Below are 15,446 nucleotides of genomic sequence, written 5' to 3' on the forward strand. Positions count from 1 at the left end.
CCTGTCTAAACCATTCCAGTCTTTGGGAATCTTTACAAACTCATTCCAAGAATAAAATTAATTTTCAACTGAAAGCTGGAGTCGGGAGTGTGTTGTGTCAGAACAGGGCTTGGAATTTAATCCGGAGAAGTGTGAGGTAATGCATTTGGGACCGGCAAATAAGGCAAGGGAGCACACAATAAATGGGAGGATACTGAAAGGTGTAGAAGAAGTGAGGGACCTTGGAATACATGTCCACAGATCCCTGAAGGTAGCAGGACAGGTAGATAAGGTGGTTAACAAGGCAAATGGAATTCTTTCCTTTATTAGACACGGCATAGAATATAAGAGCAGGGAGGTTATGCTGGAACTGTATAAAACAATGGTTAGGCCCACAACTTGAGTACTGTGTACAGTTCTGGTCACCACATTACAGGAAGGGTGTAATTGCACGAGAGAGGGTACAGGGGAGATTTACGAGGATGTTGCCAGGACTGGATAATTTTAGCTATGAAGAAAGATTGGATAGGCTGGGATTGTTCTCTTTGAAACTGAGGAGGCTGAGGATTGATTTAATTGAGGTGTACAAATTTATGTGTGGCCGAGATAGGCTGGACAGGAAGGACTGATTTCCCTTAGCAGAGAGGTCAACAAACAAGGAGCAGGGCATAGATTTAAAGTGATTGGTGGAAGGATTATTGAGGAGCTGAGAAAACATTTTTCACCCAGAGGCTGGTAGGTGTCTGGAACTCACTGCCTGAAAGGGTGGTAGAGGCAGAAACCCTCAACTCATTTAAAAGGTACCCGGATATGCACCTGAAGTGCCGTGACCGACAAGGCTATGGACCAAGTGCTGGAAACTGGGATTAGGCTGGGTGGCTCATTTTCGGCTGGCGCGGACACAATGGACTGAGTGGCCTCCTTCTGTGCTGTAAATTTTCTATGATTCTATGATTCTAATTAACACTAAGCAGGGTAGTTCAGGGATCATGAGAACACTACTGAAGAAAAGTAACTGCTGGGAACCAAGCAATGTGTCCTTGTAAACCACAGATTAGGGAAGTTCCAGCTTCAGGAACAGAGATGGATCACAACAGGGTATAAAAGTGAGGGGATACTGAAGTAAGGGGCAGTTGGGACTGGAGACACTGGAGATCAAGCTCAGGGAGTCCGTGGTTCCATCCAGAGGGCTGATCTCGTCTACACGGGGGATTTGCATGTTTCGTCTGGTATGGGAGAGGAAAGAGAATTTGCTCATATATTTCTTAATGAGGTATTAAAGTTGCTGACTCTCAGACTTGTTAATTAATAAGACAATGCATTATTTAGAACCTTCCATCCCTAAGTCTCTCTGCTGCTCTACTTTTAAACTTTCACCATTTAGTTTACATTTCATCTCATTTTTCTTCCTCTCAAAATGCATCACGTCACATTTCTCTGCATTAAACTTCACCTGATCCATTTACTAACCTGTGGACGTCACAGTGAAGTCTCTGACTCCTCTTCACAGTTCCCCACGCTGCCAATTTTGGCGTCATCTGGAGATTTTCACCTTGTGTCCCACATACCCAAGCTCAGATCATTCTCTATATTGAGGTTAGCAATGGTCCCAACACTGACCCTGGGGGACACCACTGTTTACATCCCTCCAGTCTGGAGAACATCCATTAACCACTACTTTCTGTTTTCTGCCCTTTACACAACTTCCTTTCCACACTGCCTCATTCCTTTTAATGCGGTAAGTACTAATTTTATCAACAAGCCTCCTGTCCGGCATCTTACCAAACACCCTTTCACAATCAATGTTGACTACATTCCCTTTATCAGTGGACTTGAGTTATCTCAAATGATCCATGTTGGCTGTTCTTAATTAATGTGTTTTTCTAACAAATGTTGAAATGTTTGCTCCACCTCATCTGGTTTGATCTGTTTCAAGACGCAACAGAAAGGTCGAGTTGTCTCCTGGAGTTTAAGATCAATTAGGTTTTAAAAATTATGTTTCAGACAATGAGGGACATCTGGGTTTAAACCCGCCCATTCTATGCCACAACTCCCGCCCCTCACACACTCCGATTCGTTGGAGGACCAACTCACCCTGTCACCCCTCCAGTCAATTTGCGCTCCTCCTATTGGTCCGGAACTCTCCTTAATCACCAGGGCGGGATTAGTGGTGAGACTGACATCCTGAGGTGCAGTTCGAAAATAAACCTGAATTGAACCCGTCGGTTGCAACATTTAAAAAAACGAATTTAATAAAAGTTACCAAAAAATATTTTCTGGAGTTCACCAAAGTGGTGGAGCGTCTGCGCTGTGTGTTTGTGCCGGTTTCAATGGCACGAAGAGCTGGGGTTTCAGTTTATTTTATTTTCCTTGGTCCAAACGCGCTCTTCCTGCTTCCAATGTCTTTGCTTCTCGTCCTGATATTAAGACCATCAATGGCGGCTGCATCACCCAGCATGCAGCGCGGTAGAGATTGTGCCCTATCTGAATCAGTGGAGCCCAGCACGCAGGCGCAGTAGTGACTTATTATCAGTCAGTGTGTCCTGAGCATGCGCGGCCAGTCGAGGCTGCGGGAGGAGCGCGTTCGGTGCAGGTCAGAGGATCGGAGCAAGAGGCTCAATAAACCCCGGGGCCCGGGTCCGGGCTCAGGCCCAGGCTCAGGCTTTACAAACCCCGAGTGCGGCCCCAGACCCGAATATAAAACAGTGAACATTATCCCCCCCTCACTCCCCGCCGGGAAATGAAGGGGAAATGGGGATCGGTCAGGGAGCGTCTGTAAATGAAGGAGAAATGGTGATCGGTCAGGGAGCGTCTGTAAATGAAGGAGAAATGGTGATCGGTCAGGGAGCGTCTGTAAATGAAGGAGAAATGGTGATCGGTCAGGGAGCGTCTGTAAATGAAGGAGAAATGGTGATCTCTATATCTTCAGTCATCCAGGGAGCTCTCGCTTTGGATGCTGTTCCTTTCCTCCTCGTGGGAATCTGTCTACTTTGCACCCAAACCAACTCCTCCTTGAAGGCCTCCCACTGTTCAATTACTGTTCTGCCTGCCAATTTTTGATACCAATCCACCTGGACAAGATCCCTTTTGAACTCACTGGAATTAGCCCTCCTCCAGTTAAGAATTTTCACATTTGACTGTCCCCTGTCCTTTTCCATAACTGTTCTAAACCTAATGAGATTATGATCACTGCTGCCCCACTGAAACATGCTCCACCTGCCCCACTTCATTCTCCACACCGAGCCCACTGCTGTACTCACACTCTCTCACACTCACACTCACACTCTCTCTCACACCCTTTCACTTATGGTTTAGGGCCACTGAAACATGATGCGATGGATTCGGATTTCAGCACAGGGAGGAGGGAGAGTGTGTGGGACAGGGATTTACAGCTTTGAGAAATGAGAGAGGAAATAGTGTTCCATAGAAAGTAGAGTTATCTGATCTGAATTTCTATCCTGTAATTACAGTGATAACTTTTATAAACTCCTTTTACAGGGGAGGATTTGCAGAGGGAAACTCAAACCAAAGATCACGTCAAGATCTGACAGAGTCACTCGATTCATCAGGACCTGAATATCATCGGCCTTTGAATGTGGAAGGAGAAATGTTTGTCTGTTCTGTCTGTGGGAGAAGATTTCAAACATCAGTGTGAGTGGAAAAGCACCGAGACACACACACCCGAGTGAGAGTGTTCCAGTGCACTGACTGTGGAAAGTGCTTTAACCAGTTACACAGCCAGAAAAAACACCGCACCATTCACAGAGGGGAGAAATCGTACACGTGTTCTGTGTGTGGACGAGGTTTCAACTGATCGTCCAACCTGGAGAGACACAAGGTCACCCGGACCATGGAGAAACCGTGGAAATGTGGGGACTGTGGGAAGGGATTCAATTCCCCCTCCAGGCTGGAAATTCATCGACACAGTCACACTGGGGAGAGGCCGTTCACCTGCTCCGTGTGTGGGAATAGATTCACTCAGTCATCCACCCTGCTGACACACCAGCGAGTTCACTCTGATGAGAGACCTTTCAAATGTTCTGACTGTGAGATGAGGTTTAAAAGCAAAATTAATCTGCTGATACACCAACGCACTCACACGGGGGAGAGGCCGTTCACCTGCTCCGTGTGTGGAAAGGGATTCACTCAGTCATCCACCCTGTTGACACACCAGCGAGTTCACACTGGGGAGAGATCTTTTAAATGTTCTGACTGTGAGAAAAGGTTTAAATGTAAAAGGAATCTGCTGACACACCAATGTACCCACACTGGGGAGAGGCCGTTCTCCTGCTCCGTGTGTGGGAAGGGATTCACTCAGTCATCCACCCTGTTGACACACCAGCGAGTTCACACTGGGGAGAGCCCGTTCACCTGCTCCGTGTGTGGGAAGGGATTCACTCAGTCATCCACCCTGTTGACACACCAGCGAGTTCACACTGGGGAGAGCCCGTTCACCTGCTCCGTGTGTGGGAAGGGATTCACTCAGTCATCCCTCCTCCTGACACACCAGCGAGTTCACACTGGAGAGAGGCCGTTCACCTGCTCCATGTGTGGGAAGGGATTCACTCGATCATCCCACCTCCTGACACACCAGCGAGTTCACACTGGGGAGAGGCCTTTTAAATGTTCTGACTGTGAGAAGAGGTTTAAAAGCAAAATTGAACTGCTGAAACACCAACGCACTCACACTGGGAAGAGGCCGTTCATCTGCTCTGTGTGTGGGAAGGGATTCACTCAGTCATCTCACCTCCTGACACACCAGCGAGTTCACACTAATGAGAGACCTTTTAAATGTTCTGACTGTGAGAAGAGGTTTAAAAGCAAAATTGAACTGCTGAGACACCAACGCACCCACACTGGGGAGAGGCCGTTCATCTGCACCGTGTGTGGGAAGAGATTCACTCAGTCATCCATCCTGCTGACACACCAGCGAGTTCACTCCGATGAGAGACCTTTTAAATGTTCTGACTGTGAGAAGAGGTTTAAAAGCAAATTTAATCTGCTGACACACCAATGCACTCACACTGGGGAGAGGCCGTTCACCTGCTCCGTGTGTGGGAAGGGATTCGCTTGGTCATCAAACCTTCTGAAACACCAGCGAGTTCACACTGAGAGACCTTTAAATGTTCTGACTGTGGGAAGAGATTTAAAATCAGAAACGAACTGCTGAGGCATCGACGCACTCACACTGGGGAGAGACTTTTCACCTGCTCCGTGTGTGGGAAGAGATTCACTCGATCATCCCACCTTCTGAAACATTAACTTGTTGACACTGTTGAGTGACCTTTTCATGCAGTGACTGTGAGAAGAGCTTTAAAAGCAGAAATGAACTGCTGACACATCAACGCATGCCCATTGGTTGAGAGACTGTTCACCTGCTCCGTGTGTGGGAAGGGATTCACTCAGTCATCACACGTGCTGAGACACCAGCGAGTTCACGAAATGAGCAGGTCCAACGAGCCGGTCTGTAACACAGGCCAATGACTCAGTGCAGCTCGTTACCCAGTCACTGGGCTCCGTGATAGCCTCTCCTGTCAGTAACACACAAAGAGAAATTGTAAATCTGAAACAGAAAGAGATAATGTATAACACTTCATATCAACCACCAGTTTTTCCCTCTTTCCGGCTTTTAAAACAATCTGTTTCACAGTTTGTCAAACCCGAAACAGCCTCTGGGATTTGCTGATTGAGAATTTCAGTGGAAATTGGGACCGTCATTAAGTATCGGAACAAATATCCCCGCTGAGGTTTCGGGGTTGTTACTGGTCTATTTATATCAGTGAGTGACCAATTTTAAACTAGGTGAGGGTCGAAACCTAAGGTAAGAGCCTGGGATAGACAAGAGATTCTTCAATGTATCAAGTTAAATTACACTGATTCCACCAACACTGGACATCACATCCCTCAAACATTGTTACCTGTTACTGTATAAAACTGGTGAGGGTGGAAATGGGAAATAACTGAAAAAAACTTCATTGTATCAAAGTTAATTCTGATCATTATTATTATACAAACATTCTACAGCCTATCCCTTAAAAAGGACCCAATATCAAACCAGTCCCCAGTCCTTGGGCCTGTGCCTATGTTGTGATTTGCACCCGCTTCTGACTGACTTGGTATCAGACGCACTCTCGTCAACAGTAAACGGATGGAGCCGGATCCATAAGAGAAAAATGAGGACCGACCTCCGCGGTTCTCCCAGAGTGCGGGAGGCGGAGTAACAGCAGCAGACAGAGAGATCTCTCTAAACCAGCCGCTGCCGCCGGAGAGAAGCGAGTCCCGTTCCGAGCCGTGTCTGTCAGGCGCCCGCTGACCCTCTCTTCACTGAAGGGGACCGATTCAGCACCAACTCACACACCCACCATTGGATCATTGAATCACCTTCAACACCTGAATTACATCACCACTTAATCCTCTATACACGAGGAAATACAAACCTTGTCTACGCAACCTGTCCTCATAATGTTACCATTTTAGCCCCGGTATCATTCTGGTCTTTCTGCGCTGCACCTCCTGCAAGGCCAACATATCCTTCCTGAGGTCTGGTGCCCAGGACTGAATGCCGTACTCTAAATGTGGCCTTAGCTGAGTTTATAGAATTCTAACATAACTTCCACCCTTTTGAATTCCAGTTCCCTTGAGATAAAGGCCGACATTCCATTAGCCATTTTAATTATTTTTTGCACCTGTCTGCCAACTCTTCCTGATTTCCCGAAGTATCTCTGCTCACCCACAGTTCCTGGCTTCTCACCATTTCGAAAATACTCTGATTTATCTTGCTTCGGGCCAAAGTGTGGATGGCCTCACACTTCCCCAGATTGAAACTTTGAACAGTCTGGGGCTCTTTTGTAGAGAAAAGAGAAGGCTGAGGGTGACCTGATACAGGACTTTAAGATTATGCAAGGGTTTGATAGGTCAGATGTAGATAAGGTGTTTGTACTTTTGGGAGTGGGGACGTCAGAACTTAGGGCCATGAATATAATAATCATCAATAAATCCAATCTGGCATTCAAGAGAAACATATTTATCCAGAGAGGCGTTAGAATGTGCAGCTCGCTCCCACAAGGAGTAGTTAAGGCGAATCGCATGGATGCATTTACGGTGAAGTGAGATAAACACATGGAGGAGAAAGGAATATTCGGGTTTGCTCATCGGGTTAGATGAAGAGGGGTTGGAGGAGGCTCGTCTGCAGCATAAACACCGGTATAGTCTAGTTGGGCCGAATTGCCTGTTTCTGTGATGTACATTCGATGTAATTCTATGTAAGTTCCATCTGACACAGTTTTACCAACTCACTGAATCCATCAATTTCCCTTTATAACTTTATGCTCCCATCTACACTACTCACTGCACCACCTAACTTGGTGTCATCAACAAACCTGGATATACCGCTCTCTATTCCTTTATCTGCCTCATTTATACAGATCCCTGGGGGACACCACTAATCACATCCTGTCAATTTGAGTACATACCCATTAACCCGACTCTCTGTCTCCTACCTCCAAACCAACTCCCTCCCCATGTCAATGGGTTGCTTTGAATTCCACATGTTCTCATTTATGTTAACACTCTCTGATGTTAAACCTTAACGAATGCCTCTGGAAGTCAATATACACATAACCCCCATAGACACTCCATCATTTACCACGTTAGTTACATCTTCAAAAAGGTCAACTAGTTTCGTTGGACTTGACTTACACTTTACAAATCCATGCTGACTCTCTCTGATCAATTCATGTTTATCCAAGTGCTCAGTCATTCTTTCCCTAATAACAGATTCTGGTAACTTCCCCACAACAGACGTCAGACGAATCTGTCTATAATTTCCTGCTTTATCTCTCCTACCCTTCCTAATTAATGGAATGACATTGGCAATTTTTCAATCCATGAAATTATTCCTGAATCAAGAGAGTTTTGAACGATCATGACTAAAGCATGTACAATTTCCTCACCTATTCCCCTTAGTCCCCTGGGATGGTCACCATCAGGTCCTGGAGATTTGTTTATCTTTAGTCTAATTGTTTTCTCCAATACCATTATTTTACTTACACTGAATCCCCTTGATTTATTTTCAGTTTTCCTCGTATCTGGTTTATTATCCTCATGCTTTTCTGTGAGTATCAGCAAGTCTGCCATTTCCTGAATTTCAATTATAATATCACTTCCATCTGTCTTTAAGGGCCCACATTACTCTTAGTCACCCTTCTTTCTCTTAATATACGTGTAAAGACCTTGAAAGTTGTCCTTAATTTCACTCACAAGTTTTTCCCGTTTTCCCTCTTTGCACCTTTTATGTTTTTTTCGTTTCAGCACCACAATAAACAACTCTTCACTGTGAAATTTGCTTAATTAGTTCTTCAGTGTCAGAGCGAGAATTGTCCATCCCTAATTTATTTAAAGTAACAAACACAAGCACAAATATTCATTCGTGTATCAAAGCACTGATGGACACTGAAAGATAAACACAGCTTGAAACGCAGTCAGTATCGGGATTCACAGGGAAACTGGCAAGTGAAACAGACAAAGATCAAACAGTCTGAACCCCCAACAGAATGTGACGTGTAGCTGATAGATATTAATGAGAGGAGGTGGGCGACAGTACCGTGAATTGGCACCGTGGCTTAGTTGGTTAAAACGCCTGTCCAGTGAACAGAAGATCCTGGGTTCAACTCCCAGCGGTGCCTTTGTGTAATTCATGGTGTTTGTGAATTTGAGAAGCACACAGTGCTGTGTTTTGTTCAGGATCCAACACGGAACTGATCAGGAAGTCTCTTCAAAAATGCCTTTTCATGATACTTGTAAACAATTTTACAACACCAAGTTATAGTCCAGCAATTTTATTTTAAATTCACAAGCTTTCGGAGATTTTCTCCTTCCTCAGGCAAATGTTTCAAGATCTCCTTGAAGCCTACGCATTTATACATATTGAACAATAATAAATGGTGTTTACAGACTGCCCCTGCAACTGCCCGTTGCCAAGGCAATCACCGTGTTCAGACAGAGAGGTGTTACCTGCAGAACCTCCGAATACACATTCAATAAAAAAACAAACAGGGAAAAAAAAGAGAAAAAAAAAACACAGAGAGAGGCAGAAACATCCGGAAGGCAGAGAGAGCCAGCAAATGACCCATTATATTAAAAACAGATAACATTTGTTCGCTGGTGGGGTAACGTGTAGCGTGACATGAACCCAAGATCCCGGTTGAGGCCGTCCTCATGGGTGCGGAACTTGGCTATCAATTTCTGCTCGACGATTTTGCGTTGTCGTGTGTCTCGAAGGCCGCCTTGGAGTACGCTTACCCGAAGGTCGGTGGATGAATGTCCATGACTGCTGAAGTGTTCCCCGACTGGGAGGGAACCCTCCTGTTTGGCGATTGTTGCGCGGTGTCCGTTCATCCGTTGTCGCAGCGTCTGCATGGTCTCGCCAATGTACCATGCTCTGGGGCATCCTTTCCTGCAACGTATGAGGTAGACAACGTTGGCTGAGTCACAGGAGTATGAACCATGCACCTGGTGGGTGGTGTCATCTCGTGTGATGGTGGTATCTGTGTCGATGATCTGGCATGTCTTGCAGAGGTTACCGTGGCAGGGTTGTGTGGCGTCGTGGACGCTGTTCTCTTGAAAGCTAGGTAGTTTGCTGCGAACGATGGTCTGTTTGAGGTTGGGTGGCTGTTTAAAGGCGAGTAGTGGAGGTGTGGGGATGGCCATAGCGAGGTGTTTGTCCTCATTGATGACATGTTGAAGGCTGCGGAGAACATGGCGTAGTTTCTCCGCTCCGGGGAAGTACTGGACGACAAAGGGTACTCTGTTGGTTGCGTCCCGTGTTAGTCTCCTGAGGAGGTCTATGCGATTTTTTGCTGTGGCCCGTCGGAACTGTCGATCGATGAGTCGAGCGTCATATCCCGTTCTTACTAGGGCGTCTTTCAGCGTCTGTAGGTGTCCATCGCGTTCCTCCTCGTCTGAGCAGACCCTGTGTATTCGCAGGGCCTGTCCATAGGGGATGGCCTCTTTGACGTGGTTAGGGTGGAAGCTGGAAAAGTGGAGCATCGTGAGGTTGTCCGTGGGCTTGCGGTAGAGTGAGGTGCTGAGGTGCCCGTCTTTGATGGAGATTCGTGTGTCCAAGAAAGAAACTGATTCTGAGGAGTAGTCCATGGTGAGCTTGATGGTGGGATGGAACTTGTTGATGTTATCGTGTAGTCTCTTTAGTGATTCCTTGCCGTGGGTCCATAGAAAGAAAATGTCGTCGATGTATCTGGTGTATAGTGTTGGTTGGAGGTCTTGTGCAGTGAAGAAGTCCTGCTCGAACTTGTGCATGAAAATGTTGGCGTATTGGGGTGCGAATTTGGTCCCCATGGCTGTTCCGTGTGTTTGGGTAAAGAACTGGTTATCGAAGGTGAAGACATTGTGATCCAGGATGAAGCGGATGAGTTGTAGGATGGCTTCCGGAGATTGGCTGTTGTTGGTGTTGAGTATTGATGCTGTCGCAGCGATGCCGTCATCGTGGGGGATACTGGTGTAGAGTGCCGAGACGTCCATCGTGGTGAGAAGTGTTCCTGGTTCAACTGGTCCGTGGGTACTGAGTTTTTGTAGGAAGTCTGTAGTGTCACGATAGAAGCTGGGGGTTCCCTGTACGATGGGTTTCAGGATGCCCTCGATGTATCCAGAGAGGTTCTCACACAGGGTTCCGTTGCCTGATACGATGGGACGTCCGGGTGTGTTGGCTTTGTGTATCTTTGGGAGGCAGTAGAAGTCTCCCACGCGGGGATTACGTGGGATGAGAATGCGTAGGATGCTTTGAAGGTCTGGATCGAAGGTCTTGATCAGTTTGTTGAGCTGGTGGGTGTGTTCTTTGGTCGGATCTGCGGGTAACCGTCTGTAGTGTTCCTGGTTGTCCAGTTGTCGGTATGCTTCTTTGCAATAGTCTGTTCTGTTCTGTATGACTATGGCTCCTCCTTTGTCCGCTGGTTTGATGACGATGTTGCGGTTGGTCTTGAGAGCGTTGATGGCGTTGCGTTGTGCTCGGGTGACATTCTGGACTGTCTTCTGAGTGCGGCTGATGAATCTGGCATTGACGCATTTCCTGACAGCTTGAGCATACATGTCCAGCTGAGGGCAGCGACCCTCCGGAGGAGTCCAGTTTGACTCTTTCCTCTTCGGTTGCTGTACCGCGGATCCCTCTGTCTGCTGTTCCGGATCGTCGATTGTCTCATTGGGTTCGCTGCTGAAATCTTGGGGTTTGTGGTAGAATTCCCGGAGCCTCATTCTCCTGATGAATTCCTCTGTGTCCGCCGCGAGACTAGTGGGGTCCATTTTGGTAGTGGGGCAGAAATTGAGCCCTCGGCTGAGAACTTCGATTTCGTCTGGTTGAAGGGTGTGGTCGGATAAATTGACAATAGACTTCCCTGTGGTTGCAACCGTGGTACCAGGGGAAGCTTGGTCGTTGCTGGTGGTGATGCCGAGTTTCTCAAGCTTCCTGCTCTTGGTTTTCATGTAGGCAGCGTAGTTCCGTTGCATGATACAGTCAGCCCTCTCATAGAATGTGTCCGTGATACGTTCTTGTTTCTGGGCTCGTTGAGGTCGGGGTATAATTCTCGATTCGAGGTTCATACCCTGGAGAAGCCCTTATTTCGACCTGGACTTTTGATCCTTGATCTGCGGTTCAAACTCTTGCAACGAGGGAAAAGGAGTCCCCAAATCACTCCACCTGAATCTCACGCGGTCTCGGAAGAAGTTCAGTTCAAACAATCAGGTCTTTCAAGGCACCTCAATGACCTGCACTTTCATTGAATGAGCTTTGCTTCCAATTGCATTCGACCTTGAAACCGCTCTGGTCTTTCATCTCACTGAAGCAGAGTGTGGCCGCTCTGTATCTGTGAGCATGTCGGTGACGAGGTTAGTTCTGATATTGGTCGCTTTCAATTTTTAAGATCTCGCCAAGCTGAGGGAAAAGAAACCGCGAATCGAATTGTCCCTGTAAGTGATGAATTGAAGGGATTGGTGCTCCAAGCAGATCTGGAAAATGCGCAGTGCGGTCGCTCAGGAATTCCAAATCCACCCTCTCACCACTCGGCGATCATATTAACTGAGCTTTACTCTGGCCCAGTGTCACCGCGCTGAAATCGAGTATTTCTCCGGCACGTTTCTCTTAACTTCACAGTTGCTGGTTTAAGAGTGAAGACCGGCTCGTTGGATTTTCACTCCTGCAAGTTTCAACCATTCATTTTGCAAAAGTGAACTGATAGTAGACAGCTGTTATATTGGCTCCTGCAGTCTCAACGTTTAGCTCAGTGAATTACACATTTAGCATCGGGCTTTTCCGCTTGTCTCGGTGGTGCAAATGTTTGTTGTTCGAGTCCTTATTATATTTTTCCTCAGGATTCATCGCCTCAAAGTTCCAGGATTTCAATGTGTGTTTTGTCTGCAGGAAAATGTACCGTGATCATTGCCAGCTGAGCAGGGCTGATATTTCACCATTTACCCTGTGGTCGGAAATCAGGCACATGAATCATATAAAGGAATGGAACATTGGCTTCACGGAAATCACAATTCATCTTGACAGACAAGCCCCTGAAAGGCCCGAAGGGAGGTCACACTCGCAGTAGGAGAGCTGGTTCACTGTGACAGAGAGATTTCTGCAGTGAGTGAGACCAGACTGTTTCTATTTTCAGAGAATAAATGTCACACCCTTTATTTTGGAAAAGCAAAACGGTGGGGATTTTTATCACACCCCGACGCCTTTCGTGTCGGATCAGATGTTTCCCGTTGCGTTACTTTCATCTTCATCGGAGAACCGGTTCGGGCGTTCCTGTGATAAACGGCGACAATTGCCGGTTAATGTTAAATTTAACAACGGCTGCACTGAGCTTTTAATCCCACTCTTAAGATGCAGTCTGTAAAATGATGAAATTTCATCACATGCAAAGCACAAAAATCTTATTAAAGTTTTGACTGACTCTCGGTAACCACGTCAGCATCTCCTTCAGTCTGAAATAGAAAGTTATTGGTTGATTAATGGTGATTAAAACAGTCATTCAACTACGAACAGGGTTTAATTATCTTCATGTAATTATTTATTAAGTTCATAACTCTTGTTAAATTTAATTCTCTGACTGGGAATGGAACCACCCGGTGATGGGAGCACTGAATTTTAACCACCAGTCCATCGGGGAGCTCCCAGGATTGAGCACCGGACACTATGGAACTGATGACATTTATTTTTCTTTCACTCTTCCGTGATTCATTCAGCTCTGTGTTTATTCTCAGGCCTCTTATCTCTACCTTCTTTTCAGTTTCTGACTACGGATATTCCTCTGGTCAAATATGAATAATATAGAATATCTCACAGCCCCACTATATTTGCTCTTTCTCTGTACAGTTCTGTACAAAATCAAACTGTACGCAGATGTCTCTCCCTCACTCCCCACAGGAGCAGCAGGAGATGACACTTTAAACTGCCAGTTGCTTCAAACGATGCCCGATAGACCTGCGTTGCCTTGGAGTTTTCCCAGGAGCTGCATTGATTCGATGTGTGAATTTTGGAAATGGAAACATGTCCATCAGCAGCTTGTGGGAGTATTTTACCTCACTTTCCATTCCATGTCCATGCCTACTTGCACTTGGTGCTGTCATTGCCTGAACATCACCTTCTGTCCCGATAGTAGTTCGAACAGAAAATGCCATTTTGTGCGAGCAGCTTGTCTGGCCCGAAAATGACCTGAATTACAAAGGGGCGAGTGGGAAAGGCCGCGTTGGTCTGCTTGTTCACAGCAAAGAATTTTCAGCGTTACCTTGTGGTCTAGTGTTTAGGATTTGGAGCTTTCATCACCACGGCAACGGTTCGATTGGTGTCTGTCTCAACATCCACATATTATCCACTCTACCATAAGTGGACTGGACTCAAATTGCTGATTTTTCACTGTGAGGGTGAAGAGACATAAATGTGTGGACATTAGTTATGAATTCATCAGCTGGGTTGCACCTTTGCTTCTCCCACCATCTCAGTCTTTCCATCTTTACCCTTCACTGCCGGTGTTCCAGGTTCGATCATCCGTGGCCGTTCAACGAAGCCTGAGAAGTCCATGAGGGAAAAACACAGAGAGTCAGAGACAGAGACAAGGTGGGATCAAAGTATAGGAAGAAATAGGATCAATGTCAAGTTCTGCGAACGGGCAGAATTTAAGATGGAGCTTGGGAGAGATTCCTTCACGTGTCTTGCAATTTTGCAAGAGACCATTGGGCTCCAAATTAAAAGCATGAGCCGCGCTGGAGAGTCTCTCTGAGAGAGGGAATGCGGTTCGTCAACTCCAGTTCACATTTATTTGAGCAGTGAACATAACTTTTAGCAATAGTGCTGTAAGCAGGATTCGAACCTATGCAGGAAAATCCCATTCGAATTTTAAGTCCAACGCCTTAACCACTCGGCCATCGCAGCCACAGTTATTTATGCTGCACGGCTGTAAATCACAATGCGTAGGTTTATCACAAGCGATCTGTGATACAATGTTCTCTCCGACAGGTTTCCAACTCGACACTTGGAGCTTGATAACGTGCGGGCATTGCTGTTTCAGTGAGTGAATCCTCGTCTGCAACGTGGTGAGGTCGGGCTTCGATTCCCGCTCAATTCAGGATTATTATCATTCTCCATTCATAAGATCGTGTGAATTGGGATCTATTTGCACTCAGCTTCAATCTGCTCACCGTTCTGAAATATTTTCCTTTCTCCACATGTGTTGCGTCGAGGCTGGGTGGGAAAATCACTTTGCGAGTCCAACGCCTTAATCATTGGGTCATCGCAGCTGCAAACGATAAATCAGAATGCGGAAGGTTATCACAGGAGATCTATAAGACTGTATGTTCTTGCAGACGGGTTTCCAGCTGGACTCATGCAGCCAACACCTGTGCGGGCATTGCTGTTTCTGGGGTAAAATTCTCGCCTGCCAAGCGGGATGTTCGCGTTCCTTTACCGCCCAATGGAGCAGCATTTTCATTCTCCATTCATGAGGTCACGTGAATTGGGATACATTTACATTCAGCTTCAATCTGAACACCATCGTGAGACATTTTCCTTTCTCCATGTGTGTTGTGGTCAGAACCTCTGCATTCTGTCCTCCTTGCACTGAGATTAAGTCAATCCTGCCGACTACACCGCTGACAAGACGTGAGAAGCCAATTAGTGATTTTACACTAAAAATGGTAACACCGCAGGGCTCGTTCGCGTTCTCTCACATGTCAATCAGCAAATACCCAAGTCGAGAATCATACCCCAAGATCAACAAGCCACTAATAATAAAGGGGTGCCACCCACAGCCGATCGGCCATCATTCTGTCCATCCAATCACGTTTTCTATTCCGATGTAGAGGAATGTCCAGTTCTATTCTAAATATTTCATATCAACAATATTAGCTTCTCTTTACCACATTCGTTTATTTACGTGCAACTTGTATTATCAAGTGAGACTTTGCAGAAT

The 15,446-nt window shown here is 46.3% G+C and overlaps 1 protein-coding gene and 2 non-coding genes across 3 annotated transcripts in view; 1 reads left to right on the forward strand and 2 right to left on the reverse strand.

The window, feature by feature from the left end:
- Nucleotides 1-15,446, reverse strand: part of LOC137312273 (zinc finger protein 268-like) — a 93,107-nt gene that overhangs the window by 22,771 nt on the left and 54,890 nt on the right. The gene's annotated exons all lie outside the window — the stretch shown is intronic.
- On the forward strand, nucleotides 8,590-8,663 carry trnat-agu (transfer RNA threonine (anticodon AGU)). The gene has a single exon. It is a non-coding gene; the product is annotated as a tRNA-Thr (tRNA).
- Nucleotides 14,328-14,410, reverse strand: trnal-uaa (transfer RNA leucine (anticodon UAA)). Its single transcript has one exon. It is a non-coding gene; the product is annotated as a tRNA-Leu (tRNA).

The sequence above is a fragment of the Heptranchias perlo genome, unplaced genomic scaffold (assembly GCF_035084215.1).
Source record: "Heptranchias perlo isolate sHepPer1 unplaced genomic scaffold, sHepPer1.hap1 HAP1_SCAFFOLD_414, whole genome shotgun sequence".
Taxonomy (NCBI): Eukaryota; Metazoa; Chordata; class Chondrichthyes; order Hexanchiformes; family Hexanchidae; genus Heptranchias; species Heptranchias perlo.